The following is a 14,291-nucleotide window of genomic DNA, read 5'->3' on the forward strand; positions in this document are numbered from 1 at the left end:
AACTGTCAGCCTCCAAACTGTAAACCAAAATAAACTCTCTTCCCTCCTATTGGGCTCTTCTAGGGTATTTTAGCTAAAGTAATAAAAAACTAACACATTAACTTATATGCACACACAATTTTTTTTTAAATATGCAACTCTAGTTTCTGCTCAAACACTCTATCTCATTCCACAAGCATGTATTGAGGGATGACTATGTGCCAAGCATTTTCCAAGGTGTTCTTTGGGTGGAGAATTGCAAGTTCAAATAGCATGACCAGAAGGAGAGGGACCTAGGATGATAATAAAATTTGAAAAAGACTTGAAGTGCAAGAGTGAGTAAGCCACATGAGCATGTGGGATGAGCATTCCAGACAGAAGGAATGGCTGGCACAAGTCCTGATGTAGGATGGTCCATGCTGTAGGTCTGCATGTCTGGGGACCAAAATTGTGCTGGTGGAACTTGCATGGGTTTGATGGTTGTGACTGCTTAATGCTGGAACTGCTAAGTGGAGAAGTTCTTCATGGTCAGAAATCTGAACAAGGCTTAGCTAGGCCCTTTGTTTCAGGGTCTCCCATGGACTATTTTAGAGCCATGGACATCTCAATGTTGAAATGAAGCAGGGTCGGCTTTTAAGCTCATGCACTGGGTTTGGAAGAACTTTGTTTTTCATGGGTCGTTTGGCTGATGGTCTCAGTTCCTTATTGGCTATTGGCCAGAGGCTACCTTCAATTTTCTGCTATGTGTTCTCTCTACCATGACAGCTTGCTTCATCCAAGCCAGAGAGTCAATAACACAAGAGAAAGAGTTCCAGCAATTTGAAACTCACAGCCATACTTAATCTCAAGTGTAACACCCCATCACTTTTGCAGTATTCTGTTCATCAGATAGGTCCAGGCCAGATAGGGCATGAACACAAGGAGGCAGGGTCACTGGAAACTGCTTTAAACCACAAAGGGTATGGAAGTTACCTGAGCCCATAATCTGGGTTTGTGTTCAGGGAGACCTCCACTTTCTTCCCTTCTTCACTGCTTCCTTTGTGGAGCTATTGGGCAGGACTGGTGGCTTTGGGGTGAGTACAAGGGGAGGGTGGGAAGCAGAGTAGTGAAGGGAGGAGGGCACCAATCCCTTTATCCAGATTTATTCTAGAAAAAGATTTTAGAATTTTCAAGTTATCAAGCAGGCAAAAAAGAGAAGTGACTACAAATATGGATTTATTACCACTAATGCAAAAGCTGTTTCTGATAATAGTTTAAAGTATTTCCATATAATACATCTGTTCAGTTTAAATTTATAATTGGGAGCTAAAAAGCAACACAGTGCTGGTCAGGAAGCACAGAACTGCTGAGCTCACCTGGCACTTTGTGTATAGAATTTCTGGTAAGGAAAGATGCTGTTTGGGGTGGTTCTGTTCCAAAGATCATTACTGGCTGGTTGAGTCCCCAACAATGCCCTACCCAACTCCTCATTCTATAATGCTCGGCAGGCACTCACCATTCCCTGTGGAAGAAGAGAAAGAGATTGGGAATCTCAAATCCCAAAACATCATGGAAACGTGTATTCTGAAAATATCACACAAGGATTTCAAAGTCTTCTGCACCAAAATAAACTTATCTTAATTTCATTTTTCCGTGTACTTTTTGAGGTATTCCATAAAGTATAGATGGAGGAACAGAACCTACACACCCAACACATTTTTTCTCACTCTTCAAATTAGGTTTTCCCATTTTAGGACCCAGAAAAGTGAGGCACCAAGAAACAAAGTAGCTTGACCAAGGTGGCATGTTGGTGGGTGTAGTACATAGTTCTGGAGTTGCCAGTCACATGTGGCATTGGAATGGGGATGTGCTGGGCACAATGGCTGACCTTGAACATGACAGGTGGTTGGCACAACTGTCCTTCACCTTCCATCTCACAATTTATGAACAACCATATAGATCTATGTATGTATTTATGTACATGTGGTCCTTGACTCATGTTGCACTATGCCCCAATGAGCTCACCATGAGTTGAAAGATACTCTAAGTCAAAAATGCACTGAGGAGCCGGCGCTGTGGTGCAGTGGGTTAAAGCCCTGTCCTGAAGTGCTGGCATCCCATATGGGTGCCAGTTCTAGTCCTGGTTGCTCCTCTTCCAATCCAGCTCTCTGCTATGGCCTGGGAAAGCAGTAGAAGATGGCCCAAGTCCTTGGTCCCTGCACCCACGTGGGAGACCCAGAGGAGGCTCCTGGCTTCTGGCTTCGGATTAGCACAACTCCAGCCGTTGCAGCCATCTGGGGAGTGAACCAGCAGATGGAAGACCTCTCTCTCTCTCTCTCTCTCTCTGTCTCTACCTCTCTCTGTAACTCTGTCTTTAAAATAAATAAATAAATCTTTTAAAAAAAAAAAAGTACTAAAGGGTGAGTGTTGTAGCACAGTGAGCTTAGCCACCTGTGTCACATGTCAGTTCATGTCCCAACTACTCCATGTCTGATCCAGCTTCCTGCTAGTACATCCTAAGAAGCAGCAGGTGATAGCTGAAGTGCCCAGGCCCCTGCCACCCAAGAATTGAGTTCCTGGCTCCTAGCTTTGTCTTAGACCAGCCCTGACTGCTATACACATTTAGGGAGTAAACCAGTGGGTACAAGACTCTCTCTCTCTCTCTCTCTCTCTCTCACTCTCTCTCTCTCTCTTTCTCTCTCTCTCTCACTTTCTAGCAGATGAAAATTAAATAAATAGGTTTTAATGTACTCATTACACCTCACAACCAAGCCTAAGAAGCATTCTGACTTAGCAGCACAGCATACTGTACAGCATCATTTGTTTCCCCCTTGTGGTCACTTAGCCCACGTCTGTCCACACAGGGACCCCAGGGGACAAGGCCAGCTTCACCTGAAGGAGGAAGCAGTCTTTCCAGCTGACCTGGTTTTTGTCAGGAAGATATGGAGAATTTAAGGGAGCAGAAGTCAATGGCAGCTGCTGTGGTCGGAAGAAAAATGCTTTTCTCCCCAAACATGTTCATGCCCTCATTCCAAGGACCTGTGAATGTGCTCTCTCCATAGCAGAGGGCATGAAGAATGCTGATGGGAAACTGTGGCCAATCAGCCAGTCTTAAAGCAGTGATCTTACTGAGTATTGTGCAAGGGCCTCCATGATAGTCCCAGTGCTCTTAAGGAGGTCAAGAAGGAGGCAGCCATGTGGATGTCAGACTGAAGTGACCCAGGAAGGTTCAATCAGCCTGGGATGGCTATAAAGATAAAAGGGGCCATGAGCCAGGGCACAGGGGCTGTCTCCAGAGCTAGAAAAGCCAAAACATAAGCAAGAGTTCACCCTGCAGCCTCCAACCTACCTACACCCTGAGGGTGGCCCCGTGAGACCCCGTCCCATCTCTGACTTCCAGAACTACAAGACAAAGAGTATTGTTTTAAGCATCTACAACTATGGTCATTTGTGACAGCCTCCATAAGAAACAAATAGGAAATGGGGTAGGATCATCTAAATCCAAGGGAAAAAACCTGTGAGGTCCAGAGAAGCAGCAGTTGGTTCCCAGGTATGGGGCTAAGGAGAGCTGAGGATGCGTCTGCGCTCTGCAGGACTCAGTAGGCAGGGTTATGGGTGAGAGACTGAACAGGCTCGTTTCACTTCTAAGTGCTCAAGGGCTGTCAGTGTGACCCCAGACACAGCTGAGGGGCTCTGAGTCCCCTTCTTGGGGGGCCTCTGGAGCCATCATTTAAAAAAAATGCAGGAACCAATAGCCAGTGACAGCCACCAAGAGAACCCTGCTTCTTTGACCTCGTCACAGTCTGTGCTGCTTTGTTTATTTTTCCTGACATGATTGACAGTTAAACCCTTTAAGGAAGGAGTCTTGTGAGTCCTTTTATGGACAGCAATGATAAAGGGGGGAGAAAAAAAGAACTCCCACTTCCCAAACATCCGGGGCTGCCAGAACCCTAGGACAAAAAAAACAAGAGTGAGCACAAGGAGAGGTAGAATCCTGGAAGAGGGAAGAGGCTGTGGGGCCAGGACAAGGTCGTCCACACAAGCACAAATCCAGGACCAATGCATCCCCAGGGAGGGCCACCCTGCCTAGCCAGGAGTAGCACCTGGCATGGAGCCGGCACTCAGCAAATGTGAGACATTTTTCTTCTTCTTGCATAACAAAAGGAATGTATTTTTCAGGAAGGTAATAAGATTATCCCTGATAACTGATCCATTAAAACTGGACAAATTTTCAGAATACCATGTAGAATGTCAATAAATACATAAAATTTGTAATGTTCACATAGGGTAAACACACCCATCTCTTCAAAACATTTATGATTTCTCTATGGTGAAAACATTCAAAATCGTGCTTCTAGCTTTATCGAAAGAAGTGGAGTAGACATTTGGCACAGTGGTGAAACCATTTCTTGGGACACTCCCATCCCATATAGAATGCCTGGATTCCTGTCTCAGCTTTCTGCTAATCAGCAGGTGATGGCTCAAGCACTTGGTTCCAGACCCCTTCAGGGATATTGTGGCACAGAAGTTTGAGCTGCCACTTGGGATGCCTGCATTCCATTTCAGAATGCCTGGCTAGAACGCTGGCTGCTCCAGTTCTGATCCAGCTTCCTGCTGATGCAGCCCAGGAGGTAGTAGATGACGACCAGATACTTGAACCCCTGTCACCCACATGGGATATCGAGATGGAATTTTAGGCTCTTGACTTTGGCTTGGTCCAGCCCTGGCTGTTACAATCATTCAGGGAGTGAACTTAGGTCAATGGATGCAAGACATACCTTATCTCTCTCTCGCTGTCTCCCCTTCTCTCCCTCTGCCTTTCAATTAGATGAAAATAAATAAATAAACTTTAAATTTTTTTCTAAATAACATACATTCTATATAACAGTACATTGTCATGATATGCAGTCCCCTTACTGTACAATAGAACACCAGAATTTTTTCCTCCTAACTAACCATAACTTAGTGCCCATTAATCAATCTTTCCCCAACCCTCCCACCACCCTACTCTCCCCAGCCTCTAGTAGCTACCATTCCACTCTCCAGGCCTGAGAAGGAAGAGACAGCGGGGCATGAAAAGTCTCTGGGAGACACCCTCTGTGGCCTCCAGGACTAGCTGAGGACACATGGTACCCGGTAAGACTGATCTGCCAACCCCAGACCTCAGAACTGGCCATCAACTTAAACCAGGCACCCAGTTCTCTGGTCCCTGACACCACTCCTCTCTGAAGCTTCCTAATTCCCTTGTCTCCAGCTGATTGGGAATGGGATGGAGAGGGGCCAGGCACTTGGCAGAGTTCCCACCCTCTCAAGGCTCAGAGCTGCACCCTGGCAAGGCTTACAGCCATTTCTGCCTTCTTTTAGTTACCAAAGGAAAAAACACTGATTGTAAACATCACTTTAAAAGCATAGCACCCAACAGCCGGCTCAGCTGCAATACATCAGCCTGAATTGTACTCATTTATGGTGAAGCATTTTATATTAATGTTTTCATTGCTTATCACAGACACTGGCTTTAAAGTGCTTAAGCCAGCTGTACTGAGTTATTTATTAGGCTTTTCTCTTTTCTAAGTTGCCTTTTCCTTAAATAAAGTGTTTGTTTTACTTTCATACTTTTAAGAATCCCTCTTGTCTCCTGCCCATCACTTCTGATGGCTGATGTGAATACATACCCTGTCTCTCCAGGATGTGTTCAGTTTCTACTGAAATCAGGTGAACTGAAGCCGGTAATGCCTGTGGAAGGGTAAGAGTCTACCAAGGCTGAGGATTCCATCTCTGAAGGGCCATTTAGCTTCTTCTCCTCCATGTCTTCCTTTGTCCCACAAACTGGATTCCACCTGCATAGTGATATTGAGGATCATGAGTGGTTGTCCAAAGTCAACAGGCTAGATATCTGCACTATAACCAAGGTACCAATCATTTTTCCCAGGCATGCTTTTCATCCTGCTGTTCTAATGACTCTGCTATCCCTTTCAGTCTCTCCAGCCTCCTCCTCTCTCCTAACTGTAATGGCCTAAGGCTCATCTCCCAGACCTGCTTTCAGCAGGACTAGAACCTGCATAAGGTGAAGGAAGCTCTTTGGTGAGGCACCTCCCCTCCTTTGCCCACGGGGTCTCCCAGGAGACTAAAAGCAACACAGAAAGCTGAAGGTGTTGTCTGCAGAGAGTCAAATTCTTTAGACTTGTAAATTGGGTATCAAAATAGCCTGGATCCAATCCCACCACCAGGAAACTCACCATTCAATAAAGCCCAACGATAACCACAGATTTTCAGTTGGCAACGTGGCTCCTTACTCAGAAATATGAACAGGTAACCAAGGGTCAGCAGACATTTAAGAAAAATGTGAATGAAAATAATAACCTAGAATTAGGAACTCTGGGAAACAAAAGTAAAGCAAGAAGAATACTTTTTAAAAAAAGCTACAGCTGGGACTGCTGTTGTGGTGCAGCAAGTTAAGCCAGCACCTGCAATGCTAGCATTCCATATGAGCCCTAGTTCAAGCCACAGCTGCTCCACTTTCTATCCAGCTCTCCGCTAAGGCGCCTGAAAAAGCAGTGAAAGACAGCACAAGTTCTTGGATCTCTGCCACCTATGTGGGAGACCCAGACACAATTCTAGGCTCCTGGCTTTGGCCTACCCCAACCCCAACCATTGCAGCCATTTGGAAAATGAACCAGTGGATAAAGATGTCTCTCTTTCTCTCTCTCTCTTTTTCTCTGTAACTTGTCTTTCAAATAGCTAAATCTTAAAAAACAACTATAGCTGGGGCCGGCGCTATGGCACAGTGGGTTAAAGCCCTGGCCTAAAGCGCTGGCATCCCATATAGGCTCTGGTTCTAGTCCTGGCTGCTCCTCTTCCAATCCAGCTCTCTGCTATAGCCTGGGAAAGCAGTAGAAGATGGCCCACGTCCTTGGGCCCCTGCATCTGTGTGGGAGACCCAGAGGAGGCTCCTGCTCCTGACTTCGGATCGGCATAGCTCCGGCCATTGCGGCCACCTGAGGAGTGAACAATCAGATGGAAGACTTCTCTCTCTGTCTCTACCTCTCTCTGTAACTCTGTCTCTCAAATAAATAAAATAAATATTTTTTTAAAACTATAGCTAATGTCTTCAGAGAAAAATAAGATAGGTATCCATGCAATAAGAACAGAAAGCTATTGTAAAAGCGCGATTAGAAGAATTTTTGAAGAGTATATGGGTATTAAATATGGAATAACTATAATAAAATTAAACAGACTTCTAGAAGATAAATTTATGCAATATCTTAGAAAATATACAAAAGATAATGTGATGAAATGCTGAAAAGAAATAACAGGAAAATTAAAGCATACATCAAGGACATCCAATAGTCTCTCAAAACATTTTTAATGAGAAATCAAAGGAAACAAAGAAGCAAATACAAAAACAAAAATCCCAAAAACATTTCCAGAACAGAAGGGTTTGAGTCTTTTGATCTTTGTCAAAAGATCAAAAATGCTGAACAGGGAAGAAAAGGGTTCACCTAGATATGCCAATCTGAAATTCCAAACGCTAGGAATAAGGAAGATACAAACACTTCCAGAGATGAGTGAAAAGAAAATCATATGCACAGAGTGAAAACCAAGAAGGCATCAGGCCTCTCAGTAGCATCACTAGAACCTAGGGTGCAGCAGACCAAAACCTTCCGAATCCTTGGGGGAAAGTATTTCCACCCTAGAGCTCTATATCCAGCCAAAAGGGGAATCAAGCGTGAGCAGTGGAAGAAGACCCGTTCATATATGCAAGGGCTCTGCAACTGTACCCTCTTGTGTGTTTTCATGAGAGGCTACTGGAAGAGAACCTTCACCAAAGCAAGAGTGTAAAGCAAAGAGGCTGTGAGGTCCAGGAAGGAGACACATGGAGAAGAAGAGCTCCAGGAGAGGAGAGAGGAAGGCTGCAGCAAGTCCAGAGAGAGCCCATCCAAATCAAATGTAGCAAGGGTCTGGGGCTCCCTATGGCCTGGATATTAGTTTGGGCATCTCCCAATGTCCATGTGTTAAAGGCTTGGTCCTAAGAATGGAGCTATTGGGAGGTGGTTCCCTTTGAGGAGGTGGGGCTTAGCGGGCAGTCCTCAGGTGATTCAGGTATGCCCTTGGACAGCAGTTCTCACCAGAGGGTTGTCATAGAAGCCTGGCTTTGGGCCCACCCACTCTGCTTCCTGGCTGCCATGTACTCCTTCCTCCACTCATGAGCCTGCATGACACTGCTTGAATTTTCAGCCTCCAAAATGGTGAGCTAAATAAACCTCCCCTGCCTTCATAAATAGCTTGTCTCAGGTATTTCATCTTAGTGATGAAAAGTGAATTAATACAGGGCCCCAGGAGGGATGATTCCAAGGAAAAAAAAAAAATGCTGTTCCATCACCCAGTGGCATTGACTCTACCTAAGGGATTCTGGTAGTTCTGTCTGAATTCAGGGAAGAGTCTGTGACAAGTACGCAGAGAACAAGGCAAATTTCTAAAATGCATGATTATTAGCTCTTAGATAGACAAAAAGTTGTTTAAGAAAGAAAATAATTGTATTTCTATTCCTTTGTGGATATTTTTGGAGATACAAATATGGAGATCTGAAAAATTCATTTAATAGAAAATTGCAATATAATTGTTGAGCCAAAGAACTGCTGTGCTTTCTAAATCTTATAAGAAATTTGAATTTTTTAATCATGTACATGTACTAGTTTCACAAGAAGTACAAATTTAACTCAAGTGTATTAACTTAAAGATCTGTGCATAGTTGTGTATTACAGAAAGGGCAAGAGTCCACCAAGAGCAGATGTACAACGAACAGGAAAAGCAGATGCAGCCCCTGCCCTATCGGAACCTCTTTCTAAACATGCTCTGCTGTCTCTTAACTCTGCACCCTGCACAGAGCTTGTTTGTCTGGAAAATGCCAACTCATTTATCAAGGTTCTTTTCATTCCTTCCTCAACTCCCCCAGGCTGGCAGCCTTCTCTGGGTCCTACTGCCCTTCACACAAACCTCCAGTGCAGCAACTGTCTCGCCATAGTGGATGGCTTTATTTGCAAAACTGTTTTTTGGTCAGTCCCTGAGTTCCTGAAATGCCTTGACTTCATTTTATGCTGATCCCAGCACAATGTTTGGCTCCATGTCAAAGCCCAATAAGTGTCTGTCAAATAGACATGCATGGGTATATCAGTGCATGCATGAAAGCATGCATAAGCATTTGCATGGATGCAAGCATGCACAGATGCACACATGGATGGATATGTGGAGGTCTAGGCTGTTTTCTCATCACCACTTAAAATAACACAGGTAATTAAATAAAGAAGCCTGAAAGAGTAAGTAGTATACAGGAAATGATTGTACCACCCTCCCTGGATCAGCTTGCACAGAGTAAGCCATTAGCTCCTCAGTGGAAATGAAAGGACTGTATTCTTGCTTCCACCTGGGACCCAAGGTGCTCCAAAACAATATGCATGACATAGAGAGAAAGCAGAAAGGAAGGAAGTGGTATGGAAAGGGGAGGAAGAAAGCCCTGAAGTTACACCTCGATGGCAGTGTCACACCTCGCTGGCAGTGTCACCTCTCTCTACTTGTGACTTCCAACAAGAAGCTCAAATGCCTTTTGGGTGATGCTGGATGCTAAAAGTGACCAAGCAGCAAGAAACCAGCATTCCCTCCAGTAATGATGTACACATCTAGTACTGGGGGCAGGAGTGACTGGTGTCACCCTTCTCAGACCCAGCCTGTGGGTGCCATCAACAATATTTATGCTAATAGTTTACATTCTTTCCATGAACACCTCCAAGCAGGTAGGCAAAAAGATACGGGGATTACCTATAGCCCCCTCTTGTCCCTGTCCATTTCCTAAGCATAGCCATTTCCTAAATTGGGGGCCACAACTTTATATTCTGAGTCTAAAGGGGAAGGGGGATTTACCAAAGACTCACAGGGAATTTCTGAAGCCCTGTAGATGCTGCTTCATTCCACCAAAAGGATCTTTAGCAATTGAAAGTTAAAATGAGTTTCTCATGTATTTCTCACACATTCATCCAACACAGGTTGGGAGCTGGTCAGCTTTGTGGCATGATTTAAGGCCTCTGAAAAGCCCGCACTTCCCCAAAATATCTCCCCACTGGCCTGAAATTCATTTCACTTCATAACCATGCTTGAAATTCCACCAATTAGAAATTCATTTACAAGCCCCTCTTGTAAAATGTGCAAGAGTGATTAGCTTTATTTGATGCTGCTCCAGAATCTAAAATTAGGACCAATGGCTGGGCTTAATAAAGAAAAATTGATGGGCTTTAGTTTGACTGAAAAAGCCTCTCTGTCAGTTCTTGCTGTTCAGCATGGGACCAGCAACTCCCATGAATGACAGATAAGTGATCACTTAAGACAAAACCTTCTCCTTCTGGACAGCTCTAAAGGGGTAGAAAGTTATTCCTTGCAGTGGATTAAAATTTGCTTCCCAGTACTCTCAGTCACTTGCCCTAGTTCTGCCCTCAACAACACAAAGTCTAATTACCCACCCCTTGTCAAGCCGGGTTTCCTCCCCCTTGGAGTTTCTGTGGCCCTTCCCCCATGTCTATCAGCTGGGCAGCACGTGTGTATTGATAGGTTTAGTCAGGATTCTTTGCCTGCCCTCCAGCAAGCGGCCTTTAGTAGGGTAGAAGTTGTAGGGTGTCTGTGATATTCAACACTGACCTCATGTTTTCTACTTTGCATTAAGGACTCTAGCGTATAAAAGGGCATGTAGGGCTGGAAGTATTGTGTAGATATCATAGGATCAGTCAGGTGCCAAGTCATGGACAAGGAAATCAAATCAAAGGGATTCAAGAAAGTACCAATATTTGGGCTGGCTGGTTTGGGCAAGACCTATCCTAGGGTGCAAGAAGTCCTGGGGGTTCTCTCTAATGGCAGGCCAGAGGCTGATCTATCTCTCCATCAAATTCTGGTCTTGAAGGCTTCCGAACTGGCCTTCTGTCCTGAATCAATCCCTCACTCACTGGATACTTTGAGCAAATTCCTTAACTTCCATGAGCTTGTTTCTCCATCTGCTACATGAGGACTTTTCTCTCGAGCTACCTGATAGAATTTGGTGAGAATTTCATGAGATTATGAACCTAAAGGTTGAACCAAAAACTCTGGGCAACGGCCAGAAGTGAGCTCATTTTTGACTTTGGGCTTGGGAGGTGGCCCTGATTCACATATGGGAATTATGGCCAGAAGGAGTACCAACACACTGGGTAAAGCATATTCATAAATAAGGCAGAAGCAAAGAGCCAAGTGTTCCAGGGCATAACCATCCATTTATGAAGTTTTGTTGCACACTTGCTGATGAAACTTTCTGCATGATCATTTTTTTCATATTTACTGAGGAATAACAGTGAACTCAGGGGGGCTTCCATAGCCTTGGCAGCTCATGACAAGAGCCTAGGGTGATTCCTGAGGCCATAAACAAGAGTGTCAATTTGTTAAGTCAACAACAGGAGTCACTGTGCACTTACTCCTCATGTAGGATCTTTGTCCTTAGTGTGCTGTACATTGAGATTTAATGCTATAACTAGTACTCAAACAGTATTTTTCACTTTATGTTTCTGTGTTGGTGCAAACTGTTGAAATCTTTACTTAATATATGCTAAACTGATCTTCTGTATATAAAGAGAAACGAAAATGAATCTTGATGTGAATGGAAGGGGAGAGGGAGTGGGAAAGGGGATGGTTGCGGGTGGGAGGGACGTTATGGGGGGGAAGCCATTGTAATCCATAAGCTGTACTTTGGAAATTTATATTCATTAAATAAAAGTTTGAAAGCCAAAAAAAATAATTATCAAATAAAAATCATGTATATTCAACATGTACAATATGATGATTTGGTATGTGTATACAGTGTGAAATGATTACCACAATCAAGTTCATTAATATATCCATCATCTCACATTGTTTCTTTTGTGTATGTGTGTATGCTGAGAATACTTAAGATCAATTCTCTTAGAAAAAGTTAAGTATGCAATTAAGTATTATGAACAACAGTCACCAGGTTATGCTTTAGATCCTGAGAATTTATTCATCTTCATAACTGAAAATCCACTCGCTTTAACCAACATCACCCCATTTCCCTCACCTCCAAACCGTGGCAACTTCTATTCTACTCTCTCCTTCTGTTTGACTTTTTGAATTCTACATGTGTAAGATCATAGAGTACTTGACTTTCCATGGCTACATATTTCACTTAGCATAATGCCCTCCAGCTCATCTCTTCTGGCAAGTTGCATGCAGCATGGAGTTACAGTACAGCCAGTTGCATGGAGGTTCCTTATCGGTCCACAGGAAACACTGAACCAGGAGGAGGGACGTCTGCGTGAGTCACTCAACAGCCAATCCTAGAGCAGACTCTCACTTTTACAGATATATAGGAGCTGAGGGTGATAGGAAATGTGGCACTCCTCATAAGGGAGATGGGATCAAAGAACTGAAGAAGAAGCATGATTAAGTCTGTGAATAGATTTCCCAAGATGGCCTTAACTGAGATGTATTTAGTTGATGACCTAATTCCTGATACAAATAAAGATGGGGCAGTCAGGAAGCCTGAGCTGGTCCACTTCCATTAAATATGGGTGCAATTGGGAGCTTCTCCAGAACTCATTGTAATTAAGGAGACAGGATGGGGTGATCTCTGTCTATGATGTCCATCTTTATCTGTGCATTCTTTTCCACCCCACTCCCCACACATGGGCAACTCCTGCATAGCCTTCAGACTCAGGAAGCTCCTCCTGCATTTTTCCTCTAGACCTGGCTGATGGCCCTGCCAGATGCAAGCATGGCATTTCTACTCTTTTTTCCAACTTCTCCCTGAGTTCTCTGCAACTACCACATCTTGTAGCCTGGTGTGTTTGGCTTAGAATGAGTATGTAACAAACTAAAGCTGAAAAGAGGGAGAAGGGCTCTGAGTAAAGCTGACATCCCCAGGCATTAGAATATAAATGGAAACCAAGAAGTCCACTGCTCCAAGGGTAGAACTGCTATTTTAAACAACAAACAACCACAAATTCTTAGCAGCAAAGCATCTCCCTCCAAGAGAGGGATTTGACCAGGAAAGTGTACAAGCTCCAAGCATTGACCTCAAAAGGTCTCATAACTTGCCACCTTTGAAGCCTGGATATAGCCCCATGAGTGAGCCCCATGTAGCCTGCTGGAAAGAGACAGTACCCTTACAGAAGAACCAAGAGACCTCAGTCCAGAGTCAGCAAATTCGTAGCCAATAGCTTGCCAGCTTCCAGACAGAGTGAGGCCAGCCTAGATCATCAAGCCACCAGCTGACCACAGACACTTGAGACAAACTGCCCAGTGAAACCACAGAATCGTGAACTTGATAAATGGTTGTTTCAAGCCAGGGTATTTTGTAGCAGTTTGTTATGCAGCAAAAGCTAACTGATAAAACTTCCCCTCCACCACTTTCAGTTTAACTTACTGAATCCAACTCTTCCTAAGTAACACTGCAGGCAAAGTATAGGACTAGGCAATACTGGTTATATATGGAGCCCAGGAGCCTTGAGGGAAGTGTAACCCATATCCAAGTCCTTGAAGCACAAGCCTCAGATTAGGGAAAACTGCCCATGGGATCAGCGACCACAATCAGTCAATCAGTCATTCAGTCAGGGTGGATAATAGCTAAGAATACCTGGGGTTCTTGATCGGTGCCAGACCCTCTTCTCAGAGGAGTCTTCATGTCTATTATCTCAGTTAATTTTCTTAACAACCCTGTGAAATGATATAATTTAATTTCCATTTTTCAGATAAGAAAACTGAGGCACAGAGATGCTATGTCATCTTCCCAAGGTCACACTATTTGGAAGAGGTGAGGCTAAAATTTGGATAAACTGGTTCCAGCTCCCATTCAGGGTGCTAATCTCCAAAAGGGATCTCTCAAGAGGGAAGTGGAGAAGTGAACCCTAATATAGGGCCCATGGGACTTCACATGGACAAAGTGATTCTAGCATAAGACAGGGGAACTAGAAATGCTTCAGGTTCCAGTCACTCTGGAGGAGGGTTTTGGGAAAGAGCAGCTCAGATGATGAGAGTGTATGAGTGGCAACCCAAGCTTAGGAAAGTTCAGCAATCACTTTAGTGGGTACAAGGACCTAGACTCACAAAGCTAGCAGCAAGGTGCCAAACAGGTGCTCACAGACAACACAGGCCTCATGGGCCGGGATGCAACAAGAATACCACCAACAGGCAGCAAAGCCTTGCACTGACAGGGCTTTCAGTTGTTCTCTCTCTCTCTCTCTCTCTCTCTCTCTGCCCCCTCATCCTCTGTAGGGAAAAAGCATATTGGGGAAATGAAATGAAGAACC

General features: G+C 44.2%; 1 long non-coding RNA gene across 2 annotated transcripts in view; it reads right to left on the reverse strand.

The window, feature by feature from the left end:
* LOC103349325 (uncharacterized) overlaps nt 1-14,291 on the reverse strand; it is a 174,318-nt gene that overhangs the window by 98,305 nt on the left and 61,722 nt on the right. For both annotated transcript variants that reach the window (XR_007921486.2, XR_007921485.2), the window contains one exon: nt 5,631-5,795. This is a non-coding gene — a long non-coding RNA (uncharacterized lncRNA). The remainder of the gene's footprint in view (nt 1-5,630; nt 5,796-14,291) is intronic.

This window comes from Oryctolagus cuniculus, chromosome 10 (assembly GCF_964237555.1).
Source record: "Oryctolagus cuniculus chromosome 10, mOryCun1.1, whole genome shotgun sequence".
NCBI classification, from domain to species: Eukaryota; Metazoa; Chordata; class Mammalia; order Lagomorpha; family Leporidae; genus Oryctolagus; species Oryctolagus cuniculus.